We start from the raw sequence: 16611 nt of genomic DNA, 5'->3' as shown, positions 1-16611 counted from the left end.
GGGAAATATGTCTCTCTAATATGGTCATACATTGGGCAGGAGGTTAGGAAGTGCAGCTCAGTTTCCACCTCATTTTGTGGGCAGTGAGCACATAGCCTGTCTTCTCTTGAGAGCCATGTCTGCCTACGGCGGCCTTTCTCAATAGCAGAAAGGCCGCCGTAGAAAGGCTGCCGAGTCTGTACATAGTCAAAGCTTTCCTTAATTTTGGGTCAGTCACAGTGGTCAGGTATTCTGCCGCTGTGTACTTCCTGTGTAGGGCCAAATAGCATTCTAGTTTGCTCTGTTTTTTTGTTAATTCTTTCCAATGTGTCAAGTAATAATTTTTTTTGTTTTCTCATGATTTGGTTGAGTCTAATCGTGCTGCTGTCCGGGGGCCCTGTAGGGTGTGTTTGTGTTTGTGAACAGAGCCCCAGGACCAGCTTGCTCAGGGGACTCTTCTCCAGGTTCATCTCTCTGTAGGTGATGGCTTTGTTATGGAAGGTTTGAGAATCGCCTTCTTTTAGGTGTTTATAGGTTTCTCTTTCTCCCTTCATGTAGGTCAGCAAATACAAAAACAAGGCAACTCGAGACAGACACCCCAGTGCCAACTCCCTGGAGCGCCATAGGACAGGCAGTAAAGCACTAGTTCTCACTCAACGTTGGGTGGGTGCAGAAGTCACAGTAGGAGCACTACAAGACAAAGAGAGTGGCCGCAGGACAAAGAAAGTGGCCGGAGGACAAAGAGAGTGGCCGCAGGACAAAGAGAGTGGCCGCAGGACAAAGAGAGTGGCCGCAAGACAACGAGAGTGGCCGCAAGACAACGAGAGTGGCCGCAAGACAAAGAGAGTGGCCGCAAGACAAAGAGAGTGGCCGCAAGACAAAGAGAGTGGCCGCAGGACAAAGAGAGTGGCCGCAGGACAAAGAGAGTGGCCGCAAGACAACGAGAGTAGCCGCAAGACAAAGAGAGTGGCCGCAAGACAAAGAGAGTGGCCGCAAGACAAAGAGAGTGGCCGCAAGACAACGAGAGTGGCCGCAAGACAAAGAGAGTGGCCGCAGGGCAAAGAGAGTGACTGGAGGACAAAGAGAGTGGCCGCAGGACAAAGAGAGTGGCCGCAAGACAAAGAGAGTGGCCGCAGGACAAAGAGAGTGGCCGCAAGACAACGAGAGTGGCCGCAAGACAAAGAGAGTGGCCGGAGGACAAAGAGAATGGCCGCAAGACAACGAGAGTGGCCGCAAGACAAAGAGAGTGGCCGGAGGACAAAGAGAGTGGCCGCAGGACAAAGAGAGTGGCCGCAAGACAACGAGAGTGGCCGCAAGACAACGAGAGTGGCCGCAGGGCAAAGAGAGTGACTGGAGGACAAAGAGAGTGGCCGCAGGACAAAGAGAGTGGCCGCAGGACAAAGAGAGTGGCCGCAAGACAAAGAGAGTGGCCGCAGGACAAAGAGAGTGGCCGCAAGACAACGAGAGTGGCCGCAAGACAAAGAGAGTGGCCGGAGGACAAAGAGAGTGGCCGCAAGACAACGAGAGTGGCCGCAAGACAAAGAGAGTGGCCGGAGGACAAAGAGAGTGGCCGCAGGACAAAGAGAGTGGCCGCAGGACAAAGAGAGTGGCCGCAAGACAACGAGAGTGGCCGCAAGACAACGAGAGTGGCCGCAAGACAAAGAGAGTGGCCGCAAGACAAAGAGAGTGGCCGCAAGACAAAGAGAGTGGCCGCAGGACAAAGAGAGTGGCCGCAGGACAAAGAGAGTGGCCGCAGGACAAAGAGAGTGGCCGCAGGACAAAGAGAGTGGCCGCAGGACAAAGAGAGTGGCTGCACCTTATGATTGACTGGCACAGACTCAGTGCTACCGATCACAGAAGAAGGCCCTGAAAAGATCTAAACATTCATGTGAATGGCTCAACAGACAAAGAGCCAGATCACTGAAAAACCTGAGGGGGACAATAAATGGAGCATGGAAAAACACTAAATCCCACTATGTAGTATAGTGACCCTAAGGGAGGACGTAGCATAGTGAACCTACGGGAGGACGTAGCATAGTGACCCTACAGTAGGACGTAGCATAGTGACCCTAGGGTAGGACGTAGCATAGTGACACTACGGGAGGACGTAGCACAGTGACCCTAGGGGAGGATGTAGCATAGTGACCCTAGGGGAGGACGTAGCATAGTGACCCTAGGGAAGGACGTAGCATAGTGACCCTACGGGAGGACGTAGCATAGTGACCCCATGGGAGGACGTAGCATAGTGACCCCAAGGGAGGACGTAGCATAGTGACCCTACGGGAGGACATAGCTCCGCTGTGAAGAGACCAAATCTCAGTCTCAGAGTGCTGAACAGGACTTTCTCCATCTCACCCTCCAAGGTGTAGATGTCTCGGCCCCAGGGGTAGTAGGGATACTTCTCCACATCCTCTTCCGTCCGCATGGCTTCGGGGAAGAACTCATACTTAATGAGCTCCCTGTTGATTAAATGAAAGTGGTTGTTTATGTCGGGTTTTTAGATAGAGGAAGGAAGGAACTGGTTCTTGACCACCATGTCAACAGTACAGTACAATATGGCTGATTGAGGTCAGAAGGGACTCAACAACACCACCTGCTGGCTGTAGTTATAATGACACCAGGGCCATGATAAAGAAAGCAATCTACTGTAGGAAACAGAAGGGCAGCAACACACCAAATTTCAGGGGTTGGAAACCATTCAGGGAACAGAAAACTGTGAAAGAAGAACATTTTTTAGAGGAAAATAACCAGATGCAAGAACGAATGTGATCTATACAGTTCCGGAACAGATCCATTATTTTAAAAGCATGGGAACCAGTTAATAACATTATTTAATGTCCTGGGCATTTCTTTCCAGTCCCACAAAAAAACAAAGTGTCTCGGTAAAGCACTCATGGTTTATTCCAGTGTCTGCCTGCCTGCCAGCTGAAAATCTTTGCCAGTTTGTGTGTGTAGGCTACCTGCCCCTCCCCTAAAGCCTGCATAGTCTACTGTAGATAGTGACATTACAAATGTTATTGGTCACATGCACTTATTTAGCAAATGTTATTGCGGGTGTGGCAAAATGCTTGTGTTCCTAGCTCCAGCAGTACAGTAGTATCTAACACTATACAATACACACATATATAAATGTCGGAGTGGCATTGACTAAAATACAGTATAATATAATACAGTATATATATATATATACATGAGATGAGTAAACATTATTAAAGTGACTAGTGTTCCATTATTAAAAGTGGCCAGTGATTCCATGTCTATAGGGCAGCAGCCTCTACAGGCGTGATTCACAAATTAGGGAGAAAGATTTTTTATTAGAGAACAGGTTGATTCACTTTTTCAATGCTAGTTAAGTATACTCCAGTTATGAGATATATCATTGGATTTATTAAATGACAAAAAAAGGGGGTTTATTTTAATTCTGGTGCCGCTTTGCACACACAAGCGTGTTAGCTAGCTAGTTTGTTCGCTAGCTCTGGTCGAGCTCTCTAAAACTTTGCAGCACTTTGTGTAATGTAATGGAACGGAGAGTCATGGTCAAGAGCTAGCTCTGGTCCAATGTTAGTTAACAACTCTCTGAAGTTCAAATACAAAGTTCCCCCATAAAAGCCGCTCCTCCGTTGGCCTAATTCAGGCAATGCATGTCATAACAAGATGACCAGCGCTTCATCCCCAGCGCTCTCCTCACCCGCAATATTTCAGTCGCATGCCGCACCCTACATGTACATAGATACCCGCTCCATAGCAAGCTGCTCTACCTATTGAAGTATTTTAATGTCAAGCTAAATGAAAAATAATAAATAAGAGGTTTAAAAAGGAACAGAGAGGAGCCATATAAACTGACTAACAGGTTCAGAACTTTATTTTGCTGGTGGGAAAAGTGTTAGAATAAAACAAATGAGGGATTGGGCCATTTCAGCCACAGCGGTTGCTGAGAGGTGTATAACATCGAGCACATGGTCATAGACAAACATCGGCAGTAGAATGGCCTTAGTGAAGAGCCCGCTGACATTCAACGTGGCACCGTCATAGGATGCCACCTTTCCAAACAAGTCAGTTTGTCAAAATGTCTGCCTTGGTCAACTGTAAGGGTTGTTATTGTGATGTGGAAATGTATAGTGCTAACTCTACAGTTTGGTGAAGGAAGAATAATTGTCTAGGACTGTTTTTTCATGGTTCGACTCCGTAGTTCCAGTGAAGGGAAATCTTAACACTACAGCATACAATGACAGTCTAGACGATTCTGTGCTTCTAACTTTGTGGCAACATTTTGGGAACGCCCTTCCTGTTTCAGCATGACAATGCCCCCCGAGCACAAAGCCAAGTCCATAAAGAAATGATTTGTCGAGATCGGTGTGCAAGAACTTGACTGGCCTGCACAGAACCCTGACCTCAATCCCATCAAACACCTTTGGGATGAATTGGAATGCGAACTGCGAGCCAGGCCTAATCGCCCGACCTCACTAAGGCTCGTGGCTGAATGAAAGTCCCTGCAGCAATGTTCCAACATCTAGTGGAAAGCCTTCCCAGAAGAGTGGAGGCTGTTATAGAAGCAAAGGGGGGACCGACTCCATATTAATGACCAAGATTTTAGAATGTTCGACAAGCAGGTGTCCACATACTTTTGGTCATGTACTGACTTTTGGTGATGTACTGACTTTTGAATAAATCATATTTATTGTGCAGACAGACTGAATTGAGATTATATACATATTGACCTAGGTTACAATCCAAGGTTTCAGAAGGAGTTCCAGGCTGCTGCATGGGGCGCATGTAGATGATACGGTTCCTCTCAGGGGGCATGCGGAGGATCTGATCCAGGATCTGCTCCATGTCCAGCTTCTTACACTGTACGTAGTCAAAACGGTTCACTATGGGAGCCCTTTCCACCTTCAGATGCTTCAGCACTCTGCATTGCGTGGCTAGAGGGACACAGCGGGGGACAGCAGAGGGTTAATGTTCATCCCAAATGGCACCCTACTCCCTATATAGAACACTACTTTTGACCAGGGCCCAAATGCCTCTTAAATGGCACCCTATTCTCTATATAGTACAATACTTTTCAAAAGTACGGTGCCATTTGGGACTTAACCTTATGAGAGAATGGCCCACTAATTGTGTTCCTCATCAAGCCCTGATTATACATAGAAGGGAAACCTACCGTGAACAAACATCATCTGGGGGCAGTCCTTCAGCACCAGGTCAGTGATGCCACAGTTAGTGAGGGTGATTCCCACCAGGTTTTTGGATTTCAGCCTCAGCACCTTCATGGCATAGGAAGGTATCGTGTCACAGGGCGCTGCAGTTAGAAGGGAGTTCATATCCTTCATTTCACCATGAAGTTCTGTGCTGCTTTGCTCAGGGAGAAGGGTCCCCCCGAAATGACACCCTATGTAGTGGCCATTGGGACACAGCCTGAGACTCATCTTAGTAGGTGTAGTGTCCCTACCTGTACATGATCGTCCTCAGTGACCGGGTCGCTGGTGCTGGTGGACTTGTCTGCTGTGGGTCTCTTCACCATGACCCGAGGCTTGGACAGCTCTGCATAAGAAGAAACAGAAGCTCTATGAGGAACTCACATTTTCCACAGGCTTCCTCCTTCACTATTAATGCCACAGACACACTCGACTACCTGTGTTTCTTCAGCTTACAATATTGAATACAATTTGATGGCATGGATTTCAACTGATGAGTGTTACAAATGTTCCATGCTCTGATAGAGAGCGATCTCTTATCCCCGTCTTACCCGACTCAGACACCAGGGGTACAGACGACAGTCTGCTGCGGGCACGGGTGAAAGGTCTACTGGGGAAGCTGTCCCATAACCCCCTGGGCTGGGGCTCTGCTCCGTGGACCTCCCTGAAGCTATGGCTCGACATCCTCTCACCACCATGCCCCTCAGCCATACCCCTCGCCTTGGCTGGGCTCTCCTCAACAGGGACAGGAGCATACACAGCCCCCTGTGAGGCTGAAGCAGGGGCGACCCTCTTCCCTTTACCTGGAACACACACAGCACAGGACTCAGAACATACTGAGACTACCTGTGACAATGTAAGTACAAGCCATGGAAATAATTTTGACTCATGGTAAGGATAGAAAACAACTTTTCATCATCAACATTTTGGCTCATGGTCTCATATTCTACCAGAATTGTAAAAGCCTCTTTCGATGTGAGGAGTAAAGATTTGAGAGACTCACTACTAGGACTATGGCAGTCATGAAATATTGTCAGACGATTATTGTAATGCAAATGGGGGCCGGTCTTACAGTAATTGACCATTAATTAACAAATATGTTTTGCATCTTAGCTGAATAAACTAGAAAAGGATATGAAGTGGCTATGTCGAGCGTAAAAGTCTAATACACTAGATTTATTTGGCAAATTTAGTTGTGCATTACAAACCTTAGAATGCCCAAGAAATCTAATATACATGGGCTGCATGCTGCCACTATCCTATTGACTATTTGAAAAAGGTAGCAAAAAAAGCTTGCGCCCTGTTCCTTGCCTCGGGCTGCACACCCTGTTCTCTCATCAAGTGATCATATATTGTCACCCATCAGACTATTCTCAATTTAAATCTTGTCTTATGTGGAAAATTGGTTTCGATTTAGAAATGGACAATTATTAAATGGGTAGGAACAGGGTCAGGGGAAAAAAGACCTCATCTGTATGCACAGAGACCGCTTTCCCGCAGTCCTGCAGTTTAAATCATGCTGTTGTAAAGGTGAGCCCCTGAGAAATACATATAATAGCAGCTGGGATCCTCAACCATCACAACAACTCTGCTTTTTTTTGTGGACAGGTGTCTTTTATACTGATAACAAGTTCAAACAGGTGCCATTAATACAGGTAACGAGTGGAGGACAGAGGAGCCTCTTAAAGAAGAAGTTACAGGTCTGTGAGAGCTAGAAATCTTGCTTGTTAGTAGGTGACCAAATACTTACTTTCCACCATGATAAAAATTAGAGGCCTCTCATCTTTTTAAGTGGGAGAACTTGCACAATTGGTGGCTGACTAAATATTTTTTTGCCCCACTGTATACTGGTCCTGTATGGCCCAGTTGGTAGAGCATGTCGCTTGCAATGCCACAATTGCGGGTTTGATTCCTGGGAGCCACCCATACCTGAAATGTATGCATGCATGACTAAGTTGCTTTGGATAAAAGCATCTGCTAAATGACATTGTTATACACTATATATCCAAAAGTATGTGGAAACCCTTTCAAATGAGTGGATTTGGCTATTTCAGGCACACACTTTGCTGACAGGTGTATAAATTTAGCACACAGCCATGCAATTTCTATAGACAAACATTGTCAGTGAAATAGTCTTACTGAAGAGCTCAGTGACTTTCAACTAGAGGTTGACTGATTAAAACCGGCATGGCCGATTAATTAGGGCCGATTTCAAGTTTTCATAAATGGGTAATCAGCATTTTTGATGCCGATTATGGCCGATTACATTGCAATCCACGAGAAGACTGAGTGGCAGGTTGACCACCTGTTACGCGAGTGCAGCAAGGAGCCAAGGGAAGTTGCTAGCTAGCATTAAATTTATCTTATAAAAAACAATCAATCTTAACATAATCACACATGGTTGATGATATTAATGGTTTAACTAGCTTGTTCTGCGGTGCATATAATCAATGTGGTGCCTGTTAATTTATCATTGAATCACAGCCTTCAACTTTTCCAAACAGGTGATGATTTAACAAAAGCACATTCACAAAAAAAGCACAATCGTTGTAACCATAAACATCCATGCCTTTCTTAAAATCAATACACAAGTACATTTATTTAAACCTGCATATTTAGTTCAAATAAATTCATGTTAGCAGGCAATATTAACTAGAGAAATTGTGTCACTTCTCTTGCGTTCAGTGCAAGCACAGTCAGGGTATATGCAGCAGTTTGGGCCGCTTGGCTCGTTGTGAACTGTGTGAAGACCATTTCTTCCTAACAAATACCGTAATTAAATTTGCCAGAATTTTACATAATTATGACATAACATTGAAGGTTGTACAATGTAACAGCAATATTTAGACTTAGGGTTGTCACCCGTTCGATAAAATACGGAACGGTTCCGTATTTCATTGAAATAATAAACGTTTTGTTTTCAAAATGATAGTTTCCGGATTTGACCATATTAATGACCTAAGGCTTGTATTTGTTTGTTTATTATAATTAAGTCTGATTTGATAGAGCAGTCTGACTGAGCGGTTGTAGGCAGCAGCAGGATCATAAGCATTCATTCAAACCGCACTTTCCTCTGTCTGCCAGCAGTATTTCGTAATGCTTCAAGCACAGCGCTGTTTATGACTATCAACTATCAACTCCCGAGATTAGGCTGGCAATACTATAGTGCCTATAAGAACATCCAATAGTCAAAGGTATATGACATACAAATGGTATCGAGAGAAATAGTCCTATAATAACTATAACCTAAAACTTCTTAACTGGGAATATTAAAGACTCATGTCAAAAGGAACCACCAGCTTTCATATGTTCTCATGTTCTGAGAAAGGAACGTAAAACGTTATCTTTTTTACATGGCACATATTGCACTTTTACTTTCTTATCCAACACTATGTTTCTGCATTATTTAAACCAAATTGAACATGTTTCATTATTTATTTGAGTTAAATAGATTTTATTTATGTATTATATTAAGTTAAAAATAAAAGAAGTGTTCATTCAGTATTTAAAAAAAATTACAAATCAGTATTGGCTTTTTTTGGTCCTCCAATAATCGGTATCGGTGTTGAAAAATCATAATCAGTCGACCTCTACTTTCAACGTGGCACCGTCACCTTTTCACCTTTTCAACAAGTCAGCTGGTAAAATGTGTGCCCTACTAGAGATGCCCCGGTCAACTCTAAGTGCTGTTATTGTGAAGAGGAAACATCTAGGGGCAACAACGGCTCAGCCACAAACTGGTAGATCACACAAGATCACAGAACGGGTCCGATGAATGATGAAGAACCTAGCGTGCAAAATACGTCTTCTCGGTTTCAACAATCACTATTGAATTCCAAACTACCTCTGGAAGCAAGGTCAGCAAATGAACTGTTAGTCAGCAGCTTCATGAAGTATGTTTCCATGGTCGAGCAGCCGCACACAAGCCTAATATCCCCATGCGCAATGCCAGGCATCGGCTGAAGTAGTGTAAAGCTCATCGCTATTGGACTCTGGAGCTGTGGAAACACGTTCTCTGGAGTGATGACTCATGCGTCACCATCTGGCAGTCTGACGGACGAATCTGGGTTCAGCGGATGCCAGGAGAACACTACCTGCCCGAATGCATAGTGCCAACTATAAAGTTTTGGTGGAGGAGGAATAATGGTTTGGAGCCGTTTTTCATGGTTCAGGCTAGGCCCCTCAGTTCCAGTGATGGAAAATCTTAACACTACTGCATACAATTCTGTGCTTCTAACTTTGGGGGAAAAGTTTGGGAAGGCCCTTTCCTGTTTCAGCATGACAATGCCCCTGTGCACAAAGTGAGGTCCATACAAAACTGGTTTGTCGAGATCGGTGTGGAAGAACTTGACTGGCCTGCACAGAGCTCTGACCTCAATCCCATCGAACACCTTTGAGTTGAATTGGAACGCTGACTGCGAGCCAGGCCTAATCGCCCAACATCACTAATGCTTGTGGCTGAATGGAAGTAAGTCCCAGCAGATATGTTTCAACATCTAGTGGAAAGCCTTCACAGAAGAGTGGAGGTCAGTATAAAATAAATGAGGGCGACCAACTCCATATTAATGCTTATGATTTTGGAATGTGATGTTTGACGAGCATACTTTTGGTCATGTAATGTACCCTACTGTTTGGGATCAGAAATACAGTGTAGACATTGTTAATGTTGTAAATGACTATTGCAGCCGCATAATACCATTCTCAACATCAACAATGAAAAGGAGACTCTGGGATGCTGGCCTTCTAGGCAGAGTTGCAAAGAAAAAGCCATATCTCAGACTCGCCAATAAAAAAATAAGATTAAGATGGGCAAAAGAACAGACACCGGACAGAGGAACTCTGCCAAGAAGGACAGTATCCTGGAGTCGCCTCTTCACTGTTGACGTTGAGACTTGTGTTTGCGGGTAGTATTTAATGAAGCTGCCAGTTGAGGACTCAAACTAGACACTAATGTACTTGTCCTCTTGCTCAGTTGTGCGCCGGGGCCTCCCACTCCTCTTTCTATTCTTGTTAGAGCCAGTTTGCACTGTTCTGTAAAGGGAGTAGTACACAGCGTTGTACGAAATCTTCAGTTTCTTGGCAATTTCTCACATGAAATAGCCTTCATTTCTCAGAACAAAAATAGACTGACGTGTTTCAGAAGAAAGTCTTTGTTTCTGGCCATTTTGAGCCTGTAATAGAACCCACAAATGCTGATGCTCCAGATACTCAACGAGTCTAAAGAAGGCCAGTTCTTTTAATCAGAACAACAGTTTTCAGCTGTGCTAACAATTGCAAAAGTGTTTTCTAATGATCAATTAGCCTTTCAAAATTATAAACTTGGAATAGCTAACACAAAGTGCCATTGGATCACAGAGGGATGGTTCCTGATAATATGCCTCTGTACACCTATTCCATAACATTTTTAAAATTAGATGGAGCAGAACACCTTGTTGACAGCCTTCATCCCAATGTCTGTGATGACCCCTGGGTTCTCAATTACATAAGCCAGGCCATACTTCACTAGCTCAGAGTGACTCATTTTACCTGACCAGGAGAACACATCAATCAATACATACTATGTAATAGCATAATCATTGCCAACTGTTTAAGGTGACACTATTTTGGAGCATCACACTCCTTACATATTTTTGTTTTGGTAAACAGCTGAGGGATGGAGAATTGTAACCTCTCAGTCAGAACTATGGATGCAAGGTCTGACCTTCCATGATATCAAAATTATAACCATGTTTTAACCATGTTTTGAGGCTATATACTGTAGTGTTTGTTTATATTTCCTTTTTTTACATTTTTTTTACAAACATTGGAGTAAAACAAGCTTATATTTTGGGTTCTGATGAGGTACAACTGTTGAACTAAGCTCATGAGGCATTTATAAATTATGTGCTTCAAGAATCAATGGGTACATATTAATTTATAAGTCAAAAAATGAAAGTAGCAACTGCTGATTGCCTCTTTAAAGTGAAGTAATGTGAATAATTGTTGGTTTATTGGTGATAAGCAGTCTTGGGCAGTCACTACCATCACAGGACTTTAATTAATGGTTTTATTCTGTGTTGTTAAAGCATTCAACCCACATAATACATTTAATGTTTTTTTTTAATTATAGAAACCTAAATCGTGATATATATTTTTTATCAAATTGAAACTGACCTCATTAAGCACTAATTGCTCAGCACTAGTAACTATACAGTATAACATCTTAGACCTTGACTGACTCACATTGCAATAGGAACTCATCAACATATCCAAGGTAGACCCATCTACAGTGCAGAGAACACCCCATCTTTGGCTAGGCAAGGCTGGATTCGAACCTCACGCAATCTTGAGGAAAACCCAAAGCACTCGCTAAATCTCCCCATTCATCATGTTTATCTATTGAATGATCTTAAACAGTACGTTGTTACCTGCGTGCAGCAGTAAGGATGAGGTAGCCCAGGTCAACTTCAAGTGCATGCTTACAGGCACCAAATACAATAGTGTGCAAATTTTCAAAATCCCTTTGGGGCACAATAGGTAGGATGTAAATGCAGAGGGTGATTGAAACACACAAACTGTACTGAATTGAATATCATTAAGATGGTCCCTCAGCTTACCTGACTTCCAGCTGTCCTCCACCACGTGCTGGATGAGCCCCCCCAGGAAGGGTACTCTGACAAACTCCAGCTGCTCCAGGTTGCGGACAGAGGTCAGGCCTGTCACCAGGGGAACATACTCAGGGACTTGGTGGGGCCCGCACAGTTCCTCATCACAAAGGTCCGTAGGCTGACACACAGGAAGTCTTTGAAGGGCTGGGGCTTGGTCAGGCAAACCCACTTTAGGTAGAGGTGTCTCAGCATGAACACACAAGGGATCTTTGGGACATTCACCCCTGGGACATAAGATGTGTACAATAACTTAGTACACTGTGGTGAGTGTCTTAAGCCTGGTAAATACAGCACAACAGAGGAGTTAGCTAAAGCCCACACAGCACTGTTACCAGGCTAGGGTATCATGGCGTAAACAGACAGGTAGCTATACTCCCTGATGCACTCACCGACGAGATGCAGGGTTTGTATATTGGCTGCGATGGGGATGGTGAGCTTGTTTTCGGGGGGAAATGGGGAACGCCCCACTGCGGAACTTCCCCAGGATGTGGACCTGAGGCATGTAGTGCCAGATCACCTCCACCAGCTCCAGATGAGACGTCTCCACTCCCTGCAGACAGACGAAGACATCTTAGCGTACACGGACAGACGAAGACATCTTAGCGTACACGGACAGACAAAGACATCTTAGCGTACACGGACAGACGAAGACATCTTAGCGTACACGGACAGACAAAGACATCTTAGCGTACACGGACAGACAAAGACATCTTAGCGTACACGGACAGACAAAGACATCTTAGCGTACACGGACAGACAAAGACATCTTAGCGTACACGGACAGACGAAGACATCTTAGCGTACACGGACAGACAAAGACATCTTAGCGTACACGGACAGACGAAGACATCTTAGCGTACACGGACAGACAAAGACATCTTAGCGTACACGGACAGACAAAGACATCTTAGCGTACACGGACAGACAAAGACATCTTAGCGTACACGGACAGACGAAGACATCTTAGCGTACACGGACAGACGAAGACATCTTAGCGTACACGGACAGACGAAGACATCTTAGCGTACACGGACAGACGAAGACATCTTAGCGTACACGGACAGACGAAGACATCTTAGCGTACACGGACAGACAAAGACATCTTAGCGTACACGGACAGACGAAGACATCTTAGCGTACACGGACAGACAAAGACATCTTAGCGTACACGGACAGACAAAGACATCTTAGCGTACATCTTAGCGTACACGGACAGACGAAGACATCTTAGCGTACACGGACAGACGAAGACATCTTAGCGTACACGGACAGACAAAGACATCTTAGCGTACACGGACAGACGAAGACATCTTAGCGTAGGACAGACGAAGACATCTTAGCGTACGGACAGACGAAGACATCTTAGCGTACACGGACAGACAAAGACATCTTAGCGTACACGGACAGACGAAGACATCTTAGCGTACACGGACAGACAAAGACATCTTAGCGTACACGGACAGACAAAGACATCTTAGCGTACACGGACAGACGAAGACATCTTAGCGTACACGGACAGACAAAGACATCTTAGCGTACACGGACAGACGAAGACATCTTAGCGTACACGGACAGACGAAGACATCTTAGCGTACACGGACAGACGAAGACATCTTAGCGTACACGGACAGACAAAGACATCTTAGTGTATACAACATCTCTACTAGGCATACAGTATCATAGAGCTGGTATAGCTCAAAATGTATCACATCACTATAAAAGATCTTTATGCAAACCTATCTAAATGGCTTTCAAGATCACCTCAACATGAATGTTGTTTTCTGAATTGAACACAAGTCACAGGCCGGATCCCAAATTGCACCCTATTCCCTATATATATAGTGCACTACTTTCAACCAGAGCCCTATGGGCCCTTGTCAAAAGTAGTGCAGTACACGTGAACCCTAGCAAATTGGGCCAGGCCTGAAGAGCCTCCAGTACTCCTGGGATGCTGAAAGCATGGTATCCCCGGACCCTGTGGCGCTCCAGGTAGCGGGGATGCAGCCCATACAGCTGCTCCAGGTCTGGCATCTTCTTCAGCAGCATGAGGAAACTGGGGTCCGTGAATCCTGCTTCATTGCACCAGGCCAGAACAGTTACAAAGGGATAACTACAGAGTGCAGTCTGTATAGGTTCCCTATCACAGAGTACATACATATTACCTGCAATCTTAAGTGCTTTAATCTTTCATTTGTGTTTGACAGACCCAAAAAATTGACCATTCAAAAAAGTATAAACTATTCTGCATAGGATCAATATTATAATCAATCCCCTGTAGCTTCACTCAAAGCACCTTCACCACCCCACAGGTACTGTGTTACCGCCTCTCGGAGCTTCCGAGACAGGCACTTCATACACGACGTCCTGCATGGATGAGGAAAGCCCTTGAACTGAAATTTGTCCCTAACGCAGGTAAAACTAAGTACATGTTATTTTCCAAAAAGCTTTTTAAGCTTAGTTCAACAGTTTCTGATGATTTCTGGATGGTGCCTACATTGATCATGTGCCCGCTTAGAAACATCTGGGTATCTTTCAGAAAACATATTGATGAGTTAGTTAAGTCAATCATTAAAATGGGATTCCTTTATGGGAATAGGGCATGCCTTCCACAGGGGGTTGGTGGCACTTTAATTGGGGAGGATGGGCTTGTGGTAATGACTGAAGTGGAATAGTAACAAACACAAGGTTTGATGCCATTCCATTCACTCTGTTCCAGCCATTACTATGAGCTGTCCTCCCCTCAGGAGCCTCCACCGATGCATTTCATTAAACAGAAGAAAACACATTATTCAGTCAATATTCTTACCAGTTATAGACTATGGGGATATGCAGCTGCCACTGTATTGAAACCATTTGACACAGTTTATCATCACACTACGCTTAATTACGGGCGACAGGTTCAGTACACATCACTGCATTCTGTATCAGAAAACCGGCTGGCACTCTCTGAAGTTTCATAGATCGATGCATTGCACTACTTTTGTTTATAAAGCCCTCTTACACAAACTTCCGCCATACCTTACTTCATTGTTAGCCTATAGACGTAGAAGAAACCAGACCCGGTCTCAGGGACGGCTAACTCTGGAGATCCCTTCTATCTCCACTGAGTTAGGTAAATATACTTTTTTAAATTACTTGTGGAATAATCTTCAAAGTCACAGAATGGCATTTGATCCAGGCAGATAAACTCAGCTACTGCCAAGTTCAATATCATTACATTATAAAAAAAATTACGTCAACATTTTTCAGAAACAGCAATGTATGCATTAATGAATAAATTATACAATTAATGATTTTTTTTTTTACCAACCTAACTACATAACGGTAACAATTTAATGGTAAATCTATTGATAAACTGGGTAAATCACGATGTAGCCTAGGCCTATTCACAAAACAGGTGAATGCATATTCAATAGGAGTGTGTGCATGCATTGAGTTTGAGCTTGTTTAGGCTGATTTCAGATGTCAATATGTTTCCCTTCCATTTGGGACTTATTTTATTGTACTGATCAACATCATTTTCATAAAAGTAGTTTATTTAATTTTTTTGCTGTTTCTAACCAGTAATGAGGTCATTTATGAGGCAAGAGAGGGGCGGTCCGTCAGAACCCCCCCCCCCCCGATTGGTGGCAATCACCTTAGAAATCAGCATATTTTGCATTATGGTTTGCATTTTATCACAAACTAAGTATTTGGGTAGTGAAATTATGTTTGCTTCAGCTGTAAACTAGCAAGGAAAGATAGCGTCCAAAGCTGGAGGATCCTGGAATCTTCTTCCAATGTAACGTGTTCTAGCCTGTATAGACATAGCAAACAGTATATAACAGTTTCAACATTTCTATATACCATGTTGCATTATTCAAGTGTGTTAACTTCTGTGCAGTATGAGTGGGGAGCTAATATGATGATGCCCAGACTCCCAGTGCAGGCTAATCAAATCAAATTTTATTTGTCACATACACATGGTTAGCAGATGTTAATGTGAGTGTAGCGAAATGCTTGTGCTTCTAGTTCCGACAATGCAGTAATAACCAACGAGTAATCTAACTAACAATTCCAAAACTACTGTTTTATACACACAAGTGTAAGGGGAAAAAGAATATGTACATAAAGATATATGAATGAGTGATGGTACAGCGCGGCATAGGCAAGATGCAGTAGATGGTATCGAGTACAGTATATACATATGAGATGAGTATGTAAACAAAGTGGCATAGTTAAAGTGGCTAGTGATACATGTATTACATAAAGATGTGGAGCAGGCACGGTGTGCTCATGCTATAAGGGTTACATCGGCTGCGCTGATAGACTTGATCTGTGACACACATTTGACAAGTAAGTTTCCCAACGTTTTTCATGATCTGGTATTAAAAAAGTACTGAGGTTTCAGTATACCGTGCAACACTAATGTATTGATATGTATATTTTTGTAATTACAGGGATCCTATGAAACAGAGACCTTGGTCTCAGCATGACTGTCAAAATAAAGATAAAATAGAAAATACATTTTAAAAAGAGAAGAAATATTCACAGCTACCCTATCATCTCAGAACAATGAGTCAGATATTTCACCAGATGTATAAACGTGAAGCATCCAGTTACCCGGTCCACTCACTACCAAATATGGTGATGAGAAGAATCCCAGATGATGGCAGTGGGAGAAGATGGAGGGAGACAGATTTTGGCTGACATTCTGCAAATTTTCTGAAGATTAAACATTTAATCTCCATACAGTTTACTGTTTCCAAAACTAGAATCTGTAACAAAACAGAATGGAATGCGTTCTGTAA

At 43.7% G+C, this 16611-nt stretch overlaps 1 pseudogene; it reads right to left on the bottom strand.

Annotated features, from left to right (window-relative positions):
- Positions 1–2152: 2152 nt before the first annotated feature.
- LOC118363943 (F-box only protein 38-like) lies at positions 2153–14175 on the bottom strand (annotated as a pseudogene).
- Positions 14176–16611: the final 2436 nt, after the last annotated feature.

Source organism: Oncorhynchus keta, chromosome 30 (genome assembly GCF_023373465.1).
Source record: "Oncorhynchus keta strain PuntledgeMale-10-30-2019 chromosome 30, Oket_V2, whole genome shotgun sequence".
Classification (NCBI taxonomy): domain Eukaryota; kingdom Metazoa; phylum Chordata; class Actinopteri; order Salmoniformes; family Salmonidae; genus Oncorhynchus; species Oncorhynchus keta.
The sequence above is the reverse complement of the archived record's forward strand: the minus strand, read 5'-3'. Positions and strand labels throughout refer to the sequence as shown.